The sequence below is a fragment of the Zosterops lateralis genome (assembly GCF_965231275.1).
Source record: "Zosterops lateralis genome assembly, chromosome: 5".
Lineage (NCBI taxonomy): Eukaryota > Metazoa > Chordata > Aves > Passeriformes > Zosteropidae > Zosterops > Zosterops lateralis.
The window spans coordinates 38385933-38404453 of NC_139766.1; the positions used below are offsets into that span (position 1 = coordinate 38385933).

Genomic DNA, 18521 nt, shown 5'->3' on the forward strand with positions numbered 1-18521 from the left:
GGCCAGCAGCTCAAGAGAGGTGATTCTCCCCCTCTGCTTTGCTCCTGTGGGTCTCCACCTGGAGTTCTGCACCCAACTCTGGAGCCCACAAAATAAGAACATGGACTTATGTCCAAGCAAGTCCAGAGAAAGACCACAAAAATTATTAGAGAGCTGCTGGAGCATCTCTCCTATGAAGACAGGCTGAGAGAGCTGGGATTGTTTTGCCAGGAGAAACCTCCAGGTGGATATTTTAGCAGTCTTCTTGTTCCTAAAGGTTGCCCACAGGAGAGCTGGAGAGATACTTTTTACAAGGTCATGCAGTGATGACATGAGGGGAAATGGCTTCAAACTGGCATTTAAATATTAGGAAAAAATTCTTTATTGTGAAGTTGATGAGGCAGTGGAACAGCTTGCCCAGAGAGGTTGTAGAGGCCCTATCCCTGGATGCATTAGACAGGGCTTTAAACAACCTGGTCTAGTAGAAGGTGGCCCTGCCCATGGCACCCCCCAACTAGATGGTCTTGAATGTTCCTTCCAATCCAAACACTCTATAATGTTTATCTAGCAAAATGAAGAGGCACAAAGATTCTACTCCAGCAGGGTTTGAGGTTTCTATATATAGTCAATATGTTTCTTTCTGAAATCATAATTTTGTTTAAAAGGGTATGGCTAAAAGTATGTGAAAGGTGAGGTGAACACTGATCCTGCAAGTCCTTGACTAAAAACCACCAACCTGCAATTAACTTCAGTGGTGTAGTGCAAAGTACACTATTTTTAATGATTTATTTCTCTTACAACCAAAACTAACAAGGGATAACATGCAGATCCCTGCATATCATTGGAAGTATTTAAAGGGAAACCATGTGTGATATTATTATTTAGGTCACATCGAATACATTTGATACATGACATTCCTATTTTTGGAGAGTTAAAAAATCAGATGAAACCTGTACGACTTGCAAAATCTATGCGTGAAGTCTATACTTCCTCTCCAAGTAGGTATGATCACAATATGAGGTATGTAAATTGAACTGAATATATTATACAGGCAAATAAAATTATACCAATGCAAAACTTATTGTACACTTTTTTACAAAGAAAAGGTTGCTCTGTTCTATGTTTTGTAAACGACTTGCCCTGAGAACTGTCAGGATATGCCTCAAGTTTGATGCTAATTTTCAGGAGGTGCAGTCCCACAACCTAAAGCCACATTTGAAAATCCAAATATTTCCAAAGAGAAAGGACAGATTGAAGAATCAAGCACTTTAAATTTAAGTAGGAGAAAAGGGCTTAGAGTATGCCAACATTTTAATTTCAGGCACAGAAGAGATTCACTCAATAGCATGTTTTGCTACAAATTTTCTGACCTTATCAGAACCTTAAAACCCAATTATTCACCCGGTTATACTGTGTTAGTGTTAGTTCTCTGGTAACACAGATATTCTTTGTGTCAAAGTTAGGAATCTCAGAACAAGCTACATGAGCCTGTGACATTCAAAACTCACTCATGGAAAATTTACAAATGCTCACAATGCCTCTGCATATGGAGAGAGTGTCCTTCCATGGGAGTCAATTCAAAACAAAATTTGCATTTAAACACATTAACTCATTACCAGAAGGAACTAGCAATTTTGAATTAACCAAGACTAGACACTTCAGACTCAATTTGACCAAAGTGAACCTCTTCTGAAGGACTTAAAAATCAACTAGAAATGTTACAATATTGTCCCCTGAAACGAAAAATAGGATAACTGCTATCATTATTCTCCTCTCAAAAAGCAACACAACTGTAGTTCTGAACAGGCCAGGTATCATTTTTGTGAAAATATTATGTTTGTGATTCTCATAATGGTTTATTGACTTGTCCCTGACTTCTCTTTAATTCCATTATCTGTGGAAAAATGTTTTCTTATAATGAGCAAATTGAGGTTTTGAATAATGAAGACTAGTGAAGACATAATAGAGGAAGTCATATGGAGCTACGAGAGTAATTGAAGGGTCTCTTAGTAGAAGCAGGTTTTTCCCCTGAAATACTACTTGCTGAATATACTACCTGCTGTGCTGATAAAAATGAACAAAGCCCCTCTGCACAGTGTTGTAACACTGCGTCTCCTGTAAGTAGCTGAGCAGCTGCTACCCTCATTAAATTAAAGTCAGTAGCAAAATGCAATCGATCTTAATTTGTGCAGTGATGAGCTCTGAATAGATTGCTAATTGTCCTAGTAGACATTGATTTTATATTTCTCCTGTGATTCTTCATTTCTTCCCTAATCTTGTGACAGACATGAAGCACAGGAAACTGCCACCCTAAAATATGGTGCCACCTAGAATATAAATTTAGCCTGGTTTATTTTATATGCTATAGAAAGCACTACCATGAAGGAGGAGAAACATCTCCACTGTTTTCATGACAATACTACATTTGTAACTCAAAAGTGCAAATTCCTTTTGACTGCAGCCACCTGTACTATGCCTCGTCCATGAACAGAGTTACATTTTTTTGGTATTGAACATTACAAATTAACATCACTTATCACAGACAAGTGACCAATACAGATATCTAACACAATGAGACTATGAGCATCTTGCCTTCAAGTAAGGTGAAAAAATAGCTGTGAAAAATGCAATTAGCATGTAAACAGGTGTTCCTACATAAGATGCATATTCTTCCAAAGATATAACAGATATTATTCAGAACATATTTTGGGCTAAATGCGTCATCGTAAGCCTATTCCTATCAGTTCCATTTGCATAGGGCTTTTATCACCATGATGCCTGCCTCAAAAAATGGTCAATATGTGTATCATGTATTTATCAAGCAGAAGATTGAGAAGGAAAGGAGAAAGAAACAGTGTCCATTTAGCAGTGTTTGTAGCAATAAACTTCCACCCATGTGCAACACGAAAATGGTAGAGTCACTGGGATTCAAAGAGCAGCAAGAGCACTCAAATGTTCAGAGTCCTCATGTGAAACTTACATCAATGTCATAAACCCTTTGCCACACTGACTTGCAGCCATCTCCAAGGAATACGATGACAATCACACTGAGCACATCTGTGCACAGAAGAGATAATGGGAGAGGGATGAATGCTTTCACCCTTAGAAGCAGAAAAAAGTCTTCAGGCTTAAGATGCACAGGTGCACCAGATCAAATATTAATTGAATTTAGGTACTTTGGTCTTTTCAAGGGCCTGCACATAGAAATGCTTTCAACTGTAATACTCAGTTTTTAAGCATCTTGAAAGTACAATAAATTACATGAGCCCTGAGGGGGTTTTCTGTCCCTTAATAACACAGGTGGCAATTACAAATGTATAGAGAGGATTAGCAAATCTCCTCACATATACCAGACCTTTGAAAAAGCAAAATAGATGCTTTTACCCCAAACCCACTTGGGAGTGCAATTCAGACATCCTGCTTTCACATTGCTAGAAAAAAGTGGACTCTCCCATTTCAAATTCACAATCTTTAACTGTGAATAATGCTTTGAAACAGTTCAAACAAAAAAAAAATCCATGCAACTCTCTTCATTTGCAGTACAGCTGGCAGGTGGTATAGCTACTCAATTGCTACAGAAGTATAGTTTAGGGGATTCTTCTTACCCATCAATTGCTACAAAATGCAAAACTCTTCAGTTGAAGCTGTTCCAGTTTAGAAGGAAATAATAGCTTCTACAGGACTAAACCTAGAAATGCATAGCCCAGTCCTACTAATAAGGGCAACAAGCTGGATTCCAGTTACTGCTTCAGTGCATGCCTGTGATTCACTAACAAGGATCTGTATAACCTTCCATCCACAAGCAGTAACAGATATCCAGTCTGTGGACAGCAAATTATACTATCTAGAGAGGAGGAGCTTCAAATTAAAAAAATACACCAAAGCACCCCAAATCAGAAACCATCTATAACTTCACAATTAGGAACTTTCACTGACAAAGGGAATGAGATTCTGTCCTCCCATATTCCAAAAAGTAGTCTAACCACTGCTTGCCAGGCAGCTTCACAGAGAAGCCTGGATTCTGAACCACAGCAAAAACCACCCTGCCACAATCTGGAGCTGGGCAGCCCTACAAGGTAAGCACAAGTTATTCCTATTAAGTAATATAGGACATAAAGACAGGTGCTAGTCATTTAGTCAGAAGTTTGTAGACCAGGAGCCCATACTCATAGGCAGAACTCTCCCCACATGTTATACAGGATACCTGCGTGTCCAGTCTGAGATAGTGAATTCCAGAGGGAAGCGAGACGTTTTAAATTACATTACTAATACTTTACAATGATAATGGTTGTGACAATTCATTCTTCTCAAAGTTGAACAAAGCTTTTCTTTTCTTTTTTTTTCCAATATTTTAAAAATGCCCAAATATTACCAGGTAACCAAGAACCAGCCTCATGATGTTGTTTTCCTCAAAGGATTCAGTAAGAACAGAAAAAAAACCACTTTCTTTATCAATAATCAAATGTCTGGAACTTAGAATGCATATCCTACAGTACTTATAACTTCACATAATTCACATAAGTGAAGTTATGCATTTGGTGGAAAAAGAAGCAGCATTTGATAGAAATGGCAATGTTGAATGATATCAGTATGAATGTACTTGTAAATAAGTTCTATCACCCAAGAATCACAAATAAGGTGCATCTTACCATCTTTGGCTCCTAATCAGGAAGATCTGGTTTTAAACTAACCACCAAGGTACAAGAAAATATATGACTTGATCTAAAATCAGATAAAACCAGAATTTTTCTAGTCAAGTCATTGCATCAATCTTTTGTAAAGCATCAAGAGCTTTTCTCTCACTGTGAACAAGCCATTGTTTTGACAACCTTTTTAGACATGCTGAGAAGATTTTAAATAGCAAGGACATTTTAATTGTGGATGACATGAATCAACTGTGTGAAAGAACAGCTGCATCTTCAGATGACATAAAGAAAAGCGTGATCTGGATGCAAACGAGGGTAAAACAGTCTTTTATTGTACATCTACTATTTTTCTGCAAGTTTTACTTCAGAAATTTTACAGAAAGTTTTACCAAAAGAAAATAGGATGCTAGGGGACAAAGCCATTTTATGTGCATCTAGGGCATGTGTTAACCTGTTTCAAAGATTGTCTAAAAAAATGAGTCGTTTTCTGTTCACTGAAGCACACTGCTTCCCTGAATTTGGGGATAAGAGAGCTCAGTGTTAAATTACTCTGATTTCATGAGTCTAAAAACTGAGCCTTCTCATTTTATGTTTTATAATTGGAAGAAAAACACTGGAGTACAAACTATGAAACTCAGTCTTTGCAGCTTAGGCATATTTTAATTATTGTTGTAGGATTATTACTCATGTCTTATACAAAAGCTCTCAAGTGCAGGAGGAAGCCTCAGGAATTTAGACAGAAAATTGAACTACAAAGCATACCTTGAACACAAGGACTGACATCCAGCCTCTGGCATAGTGCCATCAATAGTAATTACTGCTTGGTACTTCAGATACCACAACAAATGCAAAACAAGAAGGCAGTGTATGCACTACAACTAATATTTGGTGCTGTATACACTGTTCTAGCCACTGCAGACACTGTTCTCTCCTAGGCAGAGAAGTGACCTAAAGCCACCATTTCCCATCTTTAACATGTTACTAAAACACTGGAAATGATTACAAGATCTTTAAAAGTTATTCTTGAATGTACTACAGTGCAATCAATTTATAAAACAGTGAAAGCACTTCAAACCTGAAAACTCATCACTTCCAGGTCAGTCTAGGCTGAGAGTTGATCATGATAAAATTGTCTGATGAATGAAAGCAATATAAACCAGTTCAAAGGTATGAAAAGACGTGTTACTAAAAACTGTTTTAAATTTAAACTACCAGATAAAGTTCATACAAGCTTAAAAGGAGAGAAAACCCTTCAGAAAATTCCAAGACTTGACCATAATAGAAGTGTTTCTAGGTGACTTTTCCTAACACAAGACATTGGTACAAAGTCAGCCCGCAAGGTAGACAAATACAACATAGATAAATAGCAAAATAAGCCAAAGGCATATTTTTGAGGAGAAAGGTATAGAATATGTCCAGAATGAAAGAAGAAGAATTTGCAAAATCAGGTATAAACAATAGTTCTATTAAGATGATGGAATTTATCCTCTTTTCTTTTGGAAATTTTCAAAATACTCTTATACGTCACTTAAATATCAAAGTCTTTCATATAATACTGGATTTTTCACATAGCAATAGCCATTAAGTAAGCCAGCATTTTAACAATTTTATTTATTAAAACTCTACTGCCAGTTTTGCAGGAGCCTGTAAAACTAAGATCATACCTAGACAGAGAAAAATCAATTGACAATCAGGCAAAGGAGACCTTCTCTGTGGAAAGCAAGACTAACATGGCTGATAATATCTATAGGACCATAGCTGGCTCATCTTCTAGGGATAATGAAAAATAGAGAAATAAAATAAACTGACAGGAGAATAGCAGACAAGCACTTTCTGTCCTGTTGTGAAAGTCTTCTTTAAAATGTTCAAAATACAATCAGCTTCTAAATTAATTCAGCCTGGCACAAGTGATCCATAATCAGTTTACAAGTAATTCTCTAATAGAGAAAAACATACTATTCCCACAATCTGTATGCACACTATTCAGCAACCTACAATCTTCATGAGCTATCAAGATCAAATTTTCACAGCAGCTTTTTCAAATGATAACTGATTTTTTACTTGAGATTTAGTTTCCAGTGCAAATCTCAGCACTCTTTTCCAGCTATGCACTCATATAGGAAATATAGATAGGCAAGAGACTTGAATTTACACTTTCTGCAATTTCTTCTCATGGAAGAGATGGTCATGGGATGAAATGCTGTAGATGCAAATTACAGGGAGAAAATTACTAGATTAGACCTCAGATCTGAATATTTAGCACCATAACATTCTCTGCCTTGAAACTATTATTTGCAGGGGAAAGAAGCTTCTGCCTTAAACTGTAAGAAAATTCCCCTAAGGAAAGGCAATTGTATCTAAAAACTGCTTCCACCAAGGCTAGTCCTATCAGCCCCTTGAAGCAGGGGTGAAAATCCTATTAGTTGGTTTATGCCTTTCAGAGCTTCAAAAGGTATCCTTTGAAGCTGAAAAAAAAATCTGAAGTAACCAGTTATGCAAAAAACCTTTTTAAATGACAGGTTATTTTGCAATACTGCATTCTTCCAGATATTCTGTAAATAGGGAAATTATCAAAGATGCACAGGGATCTGAAAAACATGCCAGTGACATGGTTTTCCCACTTCTGCTTCAATACAATAGCTTTTGCTAAGTAAGCAGGAGCATTCAGTTGGACAGCTTCCCTCTGAACCATCCAGCACTTCACAGCACACATTCAGGTTTTAAAATCTCTTATTAAGCCCCCATCAACTTTAATATCCCATGGATTTCAAAGCCTTTCTGCTGCTTTCTGCAAGATTCACTCAATTTTCAGTCCTAGAATTATAAAGTATGCTCACTGCTCCTGCAAGAGACAAAGAATGATTAGGAGAACTGGTCAGGCTTTCAGTTTCTCTCAGTGATATTCAGTTATATCTGTAAATTTCATGGTGAAGCATATTGAAATATTATGTAACCAAATCTCTCCCTTTACCTACTAAGAGCAAACAAGCCAAAATATATCAAAATCTGTAACTATCTAATACTAAATGAAATAAACAGCCACCAAAACAGATTTGGGAGGGTGGAGTGAGGGATGTTAATATTTTAAGTTTGACATGAAGCTAAGTTCAAAATTTTGATGCAGCTTTATCCAAATCAAAGACTTAATTTGACACATTACCAATAGATTAAGAGGAAAATTATGAAAATTATGTCTCAAGAAGGTAATTCACAAAACTTTTAGAAAGCTCCAGCAACCCCTAAATAAGTATGAAGGTAGGGCATAGGAGGTTTTATCTTAAACAGATCAATGTATGGTAACATTTATATTTTGAAGCTGTTTTTAATTTTCTTTCTGAGTGAGAAAAATATTGGAAAGCATTGACAATGAAATTCATTTCATAAACAAATGTAAAAGTATCTCACATATTATATTCCTCTCACCTCCAGCAGTCACTTTTTTTTTCACTGTTGGCCACAATCCAGATGTCTAAATGGAAATGTTTACAGTTTCTCACCTATAACCCTCACTCCCTCCATTCTTACAGGCTCACAGCCTGGTATATGCAGTATTCACCTTCCTCCCTCCACCCCCCAAAAAAGTAAAGCTCAGCTACCAAACTTTCTCTAGAGTATTTCCCCACCTCTAGATGCTGTAGTGCCAAGACTACATGTCACAGAAGTCAGAACTGCCAAGCAGATGAACAGCTGGGGAAGGCTCGAGCCATGCCACAGGAAATTCTTAAAGTGTGTATAACACACCACAGCCCTGCAAGCCTCAGAAGGTGCAACACTGTCCATCAAAATAACAGAGATTAAAAATCCTGATATTTTACCAAGCTTGGCAAGTCTGAGGTCCAACAGCAGATACCCAGCACAGCACCTTAACAGTCCTCCAGAAATAGATAGGCAGGAATCAGAGATGTGCTTCCTTCTTGGAATCATGGGGGGTTTGCAGCATGAAGTAGAGAAAACTTCAAAGCTCCTTCAGTCTGGCAAATTTAGTTTTCTAGTGACTTGAAAAACAATCATAAATCCCTGAGACCCATGGATAATACACTATACTGTGGAGCATGATAGATGTCAAGAACATCCCAAGAACACTCAGGAAGGTGATTAGTTTTCTAAATAATACTTTTATATGTGTGTATCACCATTTGCTCTCTGTCTGTGGTAGATGTAGTCAGAGCAGAGCTGTTATCTGTTGAAGTTAGCATGCTTGTCTTGTGCTTAACACAAGTGAAGTTTTCTAAAATATTACTGCAAGTTTCAGCATGGGAAATATCTGGCTTTCCTAAAAGCAAAAGTACATTCATTTAGATCCTAATTCCAGCTACTTCAGGAAAGCACAGAACATGCATCAATCTTTCTAAACAACTACTTGTCTCACCTATGTGATAATCACTCTCAAGAATTCCTGCACACTACAGAAACAAAGAATGTCCCTAAATTCAGATGAAAAATGAGAATTTTGATTCACAATTCCTAGAATCCCAAGGAAACTCTCACAAACACAGATCATCATTCATAGGCAATACTGCCCTACAAGATCTATCTATAAGCATTGACAACAGACTATTCCTCTGTCTTACTCCCAGTTCTATGATAAAGACATGGCATTAGCCACAATTACTCTAAAAATATGGCCTGGTTGTATAAACAGTTACTTCAATGCCTCAGTGAAATAAAGGACATTCAGACATATTCTATGATGAAGATTAACTATTTTATTATGTCATCTATTGAATTTGGCTTATAAATGTTCTTGTTTTCTAGATTTAATTCCATCATTCCACAGTTTATCTTACTTGAACCAATTTCTGCCTCAGTTTTAGTAATTAATTGGACTAATTTATATAACTTAATTGCTGAGAAGTTAACTTCTGCAGTTTAATTGCTGACAGCTTTAGAAAAAAGCACTTTCTAAACCCATTTTAAAAACAGTGATTTATAGCATTAATGCAAGGAAAACAAAAGATGAAACAAAAGCAACTAAGAGCTAAGGGCTTTTGGTGAATGATAAAAGACCATTAAAATGCTGTTCCATAGTCTGTATGACACAGTCAATTTTATCATTCTTTCTGTGATTGCAATTATTTCCATTGAATGTGTTGACAGTGAGGTACAAGTCCACAGGTTGTTGGTGCTTGAAGAACTGCCTATCATTTTTACGTTTAGTGGTGTATGAAAAAAAGACAGAAAACAAGTGTGACTTACAAACTGAGATCATAAAAATTAACTTGGCTGAGGCTGTCTCTTTGAGGATTTTGAATCATGGCCCCGATAAACCACAAGGAAAAGGGATGAGGAACTTGTCTGGAACAAAAACACTGAGGTACAAAATACGTTGAACAACAATAGCACAATCAAGACTCACCTGACACAGGAAAAAAGCTATTTTACAAAGTGAAAGTGAGGAGTTCAACATCAGAAGAAACTGGATATACTATTTAAAAACAATACAAAATTATCTCTCCTAGAACTTTTATTACTTGATGATACATTAATATAACTTTACTCAATCATAATCTGTTATCTTTAAAAGAGAATTTTCCAAGGTTACCAGACCTGTAGAACTCTTGATTTTGCTTTCATCTGTCTTGTTATTCCAACAGATAATACATCATTCTTATTGTCCTATAAAAGTTACATTATGTATTACAGCATTAGACATAGCAGCAGCAAAATACTTTGTCATTGCCTAAGGAAGAGTTAATTTAAAAAAAAATAAAGAAAAACTCCATGACATTTTGCAAAAAGCTTCATGTAGACAATAAAATGTACCCTGCTTATGACCCAATTATTTTGATTAAGGATCTCCTCTGAAAGGAGAGGAGAAATTTGGTTCCTTTAACTAAGAAGCTGCTCCATGTAATATGAAAGAAGATGACACAAATGGAAGCAAAATGAGACTATTTCAAGGAACCAATGACAGAGCTGTAGGTACAAGAGGAAAGCACAACAGAGAAACAGGGGTCTGAGGAATAAAGATGAAAAAGAAAAAAAATTTGATATGATGCCCAAAGATCTCACAGCTATTCAGGCAGACAAGAATATACTTCGTGAGGAAGGATCACCTTGACCACCTGCATGGAAAAAAGCCCAAGAATCTGCACAATGGTTATTTTTCACTCTTGGAATTACAGGGCTCAACATTTGTTTGAATAATGATTACAGAGTAGAAAAAGATGCCATAATTAAAACAGACTTTACTTCAACCTGAATTAACAAATGAGCTTTATCAGAACAAGAGCAGATTTAGAAATTTTATTAGGAAAGAGCAGCCACATGTAGAAATTATCAAGAAGAGAAACTCTGGTTTTAAGCATATTCTGAGAATATTCTCATTTGAGAGAGAAAAGGAGGAAAAAAAAAAAGAGAGTTGGTCTGAGGGAAAAATACCCCTGGAGTACCCTGTAAATAAATGGCACTCACCCTCTCAGTTCTCCCCATGCCTGCCTAGTCAGGGTTTTATCTTTCTTCAGGGACACTGAACATTTAACCTTTTCTAGAGATAAACTTCTTGTCAACATTACAGAGATTCTTTACATTAAAGGACAGACTGCAGTTTCTGGAGCTTCTGATCTATCTAAGGTTTGAATCTCAAAGGCATTGGCCAACAAGGGAAGTGTGATATCCTGAACACAGTATGACAAAACAAACATATTAGAACTAGGGAAAAACCACTAGAGAAGTTAGGCAGGAGATTGAGTTGGTCCATTTAATACATCTCCACAAATAAGAACTATGCTTTTTCAACAAGTTTTCCAAAATTTTTAAATTTCCTAGTTACATGCAACAATTATAAAGAATATCAAGCTAAGTCTGCATATTATGGGACACATAACACAGGAGAAATATTTCATTCTTCAAAGGCAAAGGCTACATCAGGCAATCTCCCCAGATTCCCTGTCTATTCAAAGTGACAGAAGCCCCTTCAGGCTGTTTTAGGAATTCTGTATCATCTCTGGAGCCATGTAATGACTGAAGGCAGATAAGTACTGTAAGACTGATTGATATGAGGGTCATGCTTATCCACTCCTGCTCTGATAACACATGTAGACATCTGTTCTCAGAAGCGATAATTTTCTTTTTACTACGGATTTGATTTGAACATGAAGAAACATAGCCCTTAAGAACAAAACCTAATTGAACAGAAACATAATTCTATTGCAACTGCTGAACGTAAAATTTGGCTTGCAGTAAGATACAGAAGAATAGTCTGAACTATATTTTATATTTATAAAAGCAAGGCCCAGAAATTAAAATTTAATAGCTCAAAGAAGCACCAACTTACTCACATGATAAAAGGCCAAATTTTAATCAAGAATTAACAACAAAAATGTCTCTTCATCAGTTTGAAGGCAACTAGATACATAACCAGAAAATTCTTTCATCTTGAATAGACAAACTTCAAAATACAGAAAGAAACAACATATCTCTAGTACCAGCTGTCACCACACCTGAGAAGTATATTTTCTCCAGGCCATGACAAGAATGAAGCAACAATCTCACTTTTCCATTATCTCATTTTGCCTTTTTCCATTATCTCATTTGCCTACGTGACCTTGCTAGGAACAGAGGAACATGCAAGGCCAGGAGAGAAAAACACTTTTGCCTCCACTAAATGAAAATAGATAACAAAGGTTGAGCCCCAGGAATAACATATGTCACAAATAATAGTGAGTACCTGCTTCCTGGGAGATTTACACAATAGAGTTCACACATCAGCAACTGTTTGCCTATAATATAAATTCAAATTGACAAGACTGAGGTATTATGGAACAGCATTTATCTCAAGATTGTCAAGAGAAGGCATTTCATTTCTTATGATTCATTTCATTTATACGTTAGTGTATTAACTGGATACATTATTGATCTTCTCTCCATCCAATTTCAGCTTCTATAGCATGGACAAAGTGATCCAAAAAATAGCAGTTCTCCTTTGTTTTTTGAAGCACAGGAATGTCTGATGAATACCTATGGCAAACATCTCATTGTATTAGAGATCTTGTCAAAGAAACACATTCTGGAACAAGCAACTGCTTTTGTCGAATATGTCAGTGTGAAAGTCAGGTTTTCTAGAGTTTTTCTTAGAATATCTGGAAAACTATTGTTCTAGATACTGTACTGTCCCCTTTGCTAGATTGGATAAAAAGGTAATGATGAAGCAATGATGACAGTCTTTGTACACTCAAAAAAAAACCCAAGAAAAGAGACTAAAAAAGGTTGTCAATCAGAGTTAGAGTGCTATATGTCTGGGTGCCACCATCCTTCAGGCAGGGAGAGCTGCTTCAGACATATACAAGCCACAGCTGTCACTCTACAGAACCGCACGTCTTCCACTCTAAGACAGTATCATTTGACAGCTGCTACAAATATTATGAATTTCTTGGGTGTCCTGTTATTTTCATCTGACAGTCTCTGAAGCATAGGGAGCTAGCTATTAAAAAAAAAAAAAAAAAAGGGTATGTATGTAATAACATGAACAGCAGCAGAAAGCACATCAGGATGTCCTTCTAATGCCAAGATGGTCAGCAAGCCAACTAGGATGTGGTTTAATTTTATTTGGATAGGCAGCAGGATTTGTAACTGAGAATCAATCTTCACTCTTCCCTAAGCTCTCTCCCATTCTAGGAATGCATCGAGTTTTAAAACCCTGGAAAAAAGATACTATAAAAGATACTATAAAAGATACTATACTATGTTTTACTATGCAGTTGCCTTAGAGTGTGAGAGGAGCAAATGGCAGCTTCTTTTCTACTTCTTTTACAACAGCTCTGATTAGGTCCAGCAAGATCAGGGTCCCACTGAAAAAGGCTCAACATAAAGGAAGAATAGAAATGTTACTTTCCCAAGAGCTTATAGTAAAGACAGACAGAAGTCAGGAAATCACTCAAGTAATCTGCAAGCCGAAGAACAACTAACTGCACATCTCTTCCACTAATTGTCTCCAGAGCCAGAGCCGACACACTCCTAGCAGTTTTAGCTTCCCACAGGAAAACCAGATACTTCTGATCTCTGCAGTAATTGTGTCAGTGGATGTTCACACACTAGAATAAAACTGTTCTGTATTGCTGAGATCTTCCTAATCTCAGTGGCTTGCTGCACACAGGGTCCTCTCCAAACAAAGGTGCTGCCAAAGTCAGCATTTTTCCTGGGGAAGGCAGCCCTTGGCAGAAACAATTTGCTCCTAATGTTTAAAATGGCTGATCTCACACTTCTCCATTTTCCAGTCTTACGCGATTTTCTCATGGGCAGCCATTCCAATTCGTCACTATAAAATTCCCACCTTCACACGGTAAGGGTATTTTGACAGCGCCACTCGCCAGTTCTGTCGTCCCCAACCCGCAAGAAGCATTACCGGCAGAAACTTAACCCATTGACTGAAACGCGGGCAGCCAAGGTGTTCAGGCAGGACTCTTAATCACAAGTACAAATTCCAGGCAAATAAAAGATTTTATCTTTTTAATCCAGTATGATTTTAGCTGGAATTCCGGAGCCCGAGCGCGCTGGCCGCACACGCGGTGCACAGGCGCCCCCCCGCGGCCGCCGAGCGCCGGTGCGGGCCCGGCTCCGCCAAGGACAGCGCTTGGATCACCCGCTTGGATCCCGCCGGGATTCACATTCCATCCTGTGAAATGATCGCTGCAAATAGGGCACTCAAACGTTACAGAACACATGCTATAAAAATAGTAAATCTATAGTATCCCGGGCTATAGTGCGGTGTCTTGGAGATATTTACACTTTGTTGATACAGTTGCAAAAACAGAAACCCAGTTAAATTTTTGTATTTACTGTCTCAATCCTCTGTCCTCCTCTTAAAAGAAATACCCTGAAGTCCTTAGGGGAGAAGAGAACAGCGAAGTAACAATATTTTCCTGATCTCCTTGTTTTTCTTAAATCAAATTGCTTTAGGTTTTTTTTTTTTGTTGTTGTTGTTGTTGTTTTTGTTTTGTTCTGCTTGTTGTTTGGGCTTCTTAACACATAAATGGACATAGCACACAGCAAGTTTAGAAAGAGTTAGTGCAGTTTCAAATGACAGGAGACATTAACAACCATATGTAGACCTTACAGATGCTTCATGAATTATGCAAGACTTGCACCAAATCATTATTGTTCTAAGTGTGCATGTAATAAAGACAGCAAACACAGAACTTCTTACACAGTAGTAAAACAGAGCACTCAACTTGTGGTTGCTACAGAATATAAACAGCAATGCAGAGAGCTGCCAGATAAATCCAGCTGGGATAAGCATCCAAACAATTTTACACTTTTTTTATTTTTTTTTTTTATTTCTTTCAATAGAATGACACCGTAATTGGCTAAGAGACCAGACAAAGCCCACAAAAATCAATGGAAAATGGAAAACTTTCCCTTGAGTTCTCTGGCTTTGGTCTGTGTCACAAACTGCAACAGTGACAGCCAGGAAATGAAAAAACAGAATTACACAAAAAGCAGTTCAAATTCAATCAGTCTTTCACAGCCAGAACCCCACAGAAATTCAATATCTCTCCACTTGCTATTTCACATTTATATAGCCATCTTCTTTTTTTTTTTTTTTTTTTTTTTTTTTTTTTTTTTTTTTTTTTTTGTCTGTACATCACATAATTAGAAGGCAATTGCCTAAATTATAAATTCTTCAGATCATTAAAGCTATTAATAAAATTTCATTTTCTGTGTAAGAGCATTCACAAAACCAACCAAGCAAACAATCCTTCCTGACTGCATCCCAAACTTGACAGGAACTCCATTTTTATTTCAATCTACTCTATCTACTTATGAAGCCTTTCAGTAGATCAAATACTGCATAAAGTCACCCAAATTAAAGAAGGGGGCAGAAGAAAAAGGTAACTTGTTAACACAAGCCATCTTTTTTGTAGAGACATTTTGGTCTCATACCTCAGCTTTGTCTTCAGCAGGTTTTGGAAGGTTCCAATTAAAACATGCTTTGAGTATTGAGCACCATAAAGCCTGGTGATTTCCTGAATTAAAGCCTAAAAATGCTTCAATGCTCATGCCATCCAGTATTTTTACTCTCCTGTCTCCAAGTTAACTACAAAGACCAAATGCTGCACAGCACAGTTGATCTTGCATGTTCTTACACTGAGTTTTTTTTTCAGAGTACTTTTTACCTAGACCCCTTTCTAGCATTTTGCACTCCGGAGCAAGGGCCTTGGCAACCCCAGAGTGAAGTCCAAAGCCATGACTAGAAAGTAACACTGTGTCTCCCTCTGTACCTTCCTAAGCAGCAGCAGCTACAACACCGGTTACCCAGCAAGGAGGGACAGGTCACATCACCAATCCTGCTTTTCCTTCCACTGATCCTACTCATCTGCAGGGGAAAAAATTACTTATGGAAGTCAAACTTCAAACTTTACTTCCTTTTATGAGCAAAATCTTTAGTGGAAACATCATGAAGTTGATTAAAGTGTGACCATTATGAGGGAGGTGATTCTGCCCCCCTACTCCACTCTTATGAGAGCTCCCATCCCGAGTGCTCCCAGCACAGGAAAGATATTGAAGCATTGATTTAGATGAATTAAAGGCTTTAGTCAAAATAGATAGTGCTGAGATAATGTAGCTAGGACTTCCCTTTTGTTAACAGAAGCCAGACTGAAGGAACTGATAAATCATGGAAGCTGTCAAACTAGGCTTTTGCATCCTGAATAATCAATAGACCCCATGAATACAATACAATCATAAATCAAACAGTCCTGGAAAAAAACAGGGTTAAGCTGTCACTAACACTAAAGGTTAAAAAGTCAAAGAGAGGAAGACCCATCTTACTTCATCATTTTGGGACTCTATCCCATAAAAAAGACCACTGACCCATTTCAAAGTACAAACCACACATGCTTAATGTCTTTTTGGGCTAATTACCACACAAAGCGGGGAATGGGATGTACCAGAGTTATGAATGTGCATTTGTGTTTTGGGTATTCAATACTCCTGTACATAAAAGCCCCTGTGACCATCTGTAAATTGTGGTGTGTATTTGGGAGCGATCCTGGCGTCGTAATAAACATACACTTTCTGACTTTACACTGTTAGAGAGTCTTTGTCCCTCATAGTTGGATATTGGTATTAGATCAATATCCATAGTTTTTTAATAAATCAATATTGAGCTGTTGGAGCAAGTGCAGAGGAGGGCCATGAAGGCTGGAGCACCTCTTCTTTGAAAACAGCCTGAAAGAATTGGGATTGTTCCCCTGAAGACTCCAGGGAGACTAAGAGCACCTTCCACTGCCCCAGGGAGAGATACAAGAGTGCTGGAGAGGGATCCTTTACAAGTGGGAATGGCTTCAAATTGGAAAAGAGTAGGTTTAGATTGGATAATAAGGGGAAATTCTTAACTGAGAGGGTGATGAAGCACTGCCACAGGTTTCCAAGAGAAGTTGTGGATGCCCTATCCCTGAAAGTGTTCAGTGCCAAGCTACACGGACCCCTGAGCAATGTGGTCTGGGGGAAGGCGTCCCTGCCTATGGTATAGGGTTGGAACTAGATCACCTTGGAGGTCCTTGCAAAGGCAAACCATTCTGTGATTCCTCTCCGTTTTCCCCACCGCCAGCCCCAGCCTGGGGCGGGCCCTGGCCTCACTGGGCACAGCCCCGGCGGTGTTCCCGCACCATCGGGCTGAGCCCCGGCTTGGCTGGCCCTGCACAGACAGAACGGCTGAGAGAGAAAACCGCTGGTCTTAGAGCTTTCGCACGGAGCCGCAGGGCTCCTGCCGAGCTCCCGCAGCGCTGTGGGCAGCGCCGGCCCGGGCCCCGTGTCCGCTCACCGCCCACAGCGGGGCCAGCACTGCCCACAGCGGGGCCAGCACTGCCCACAGCGGGGCCAGCCCGGCACTGCCCACAGCGGGATCAGCACTGCCCACAGCGGGGCCAGCCCGGCACTGCCCACAGCGGGATCAGCACTGCCCACAGCGGGGCCAGCACTGCCCACAGCGGGGCCAGCACTGCCCACAGCGGGGCCAGCCCGGCACTGCCCACAGCGGGGCCACAGCGGGGCCCGGCCCACCGGCACATCCCACAGCCCGGCACTGCCCACAGAGGGGCCCGGCACTGCCCACAGCGGGCCCGGCACTGCCCACAGCGGGGCCACAGCGGGGTCAGCACTGCCCACAGCGGGGTCAGCCCGGCACTGCCCACAGCGGGGTCAGCCCGGCACTGCCCACAGCGGGGCCACAGCGGGGCCCGGCCCACCGGCACATCCCACAGCGGGGTCAGCCCGGCACTGCCCACAGCGGGGCCCGCTGCCCGCCCTGCCCGGCCGCCGGTAGGTGCCCGCCCCGCCGGTAGGTGCCCGCCCCGCCGGTAGGAGCCCGCCCCGCCGGTAGGAGCCCGCGGCCCGCACCGAGCCCTCCGGAGCGCGGGACGGCGCCGGTCGGAGCTCGGGATGGCCCCCAGGGCTCCGTGCCCCCCCGGGGGAGCTGAGGGTGGGCAGCAGGGGTGTCTCGCAGTCGCCCCGGGGAGGCCGTGCTCGGCTACCCCTTAAAACGCGGCTCCTGGTGTACGGGCAGCCCCGGCCGGTGCCGGGCTGCAGGGAGAGCGAAGGCCGGGAGGTGTTTTTAGAAAGCAAGGGATGTTTTATTCAAAGCGGCCCGGCTCGGCAGTTTGTTTCTAGTAGCTGGCGGCACATGCGTGTTGCTGTGGTTGCTCTTTGCCCTTCCGTTTCATTTCTGTGCTTGCTTTCCCTCCGAAGGAGGTGCCTTCCTGTGGCCTATCCAGCCTTCTGACGTCCTGCCGGACTGTAGTTCACTATCTACTAAATCTCTGTGGGCATCAGGGAGAAGAAAACATCGTCAGATACATTTAAAAGATGTTCTTAATTATCCTTTAAACAAACAAACAAACAAACAAACCTCTAACTTGAAAAGTGTTGTGACTTATAATGATGGCTTGCAATGCTAAA

The 18521-nt window shown here is 39.8% G+C and overlaps 1 long non-coding RNA gene across 1 annotated transcript in view; it reads right to left on the minus strand.

The window, feature by feature from the left end:
- Positions 1 to 18112: 18112 nt before the first annotated feature.
- Positions 18113 to 18521, minus strand: part of LOC310909717 — a 35222-nt gene continuing 34813 nt past the window's right edge. The window contains exon 5 of the long non-coding RNA XR_014590162.1: positions 18113 to 18382. This is a non-coding gene — a long non-coding RNA (uncharacterized lncRNA). The remainder of the gene's footprint in view (positions 18383 to 18521) is intronic.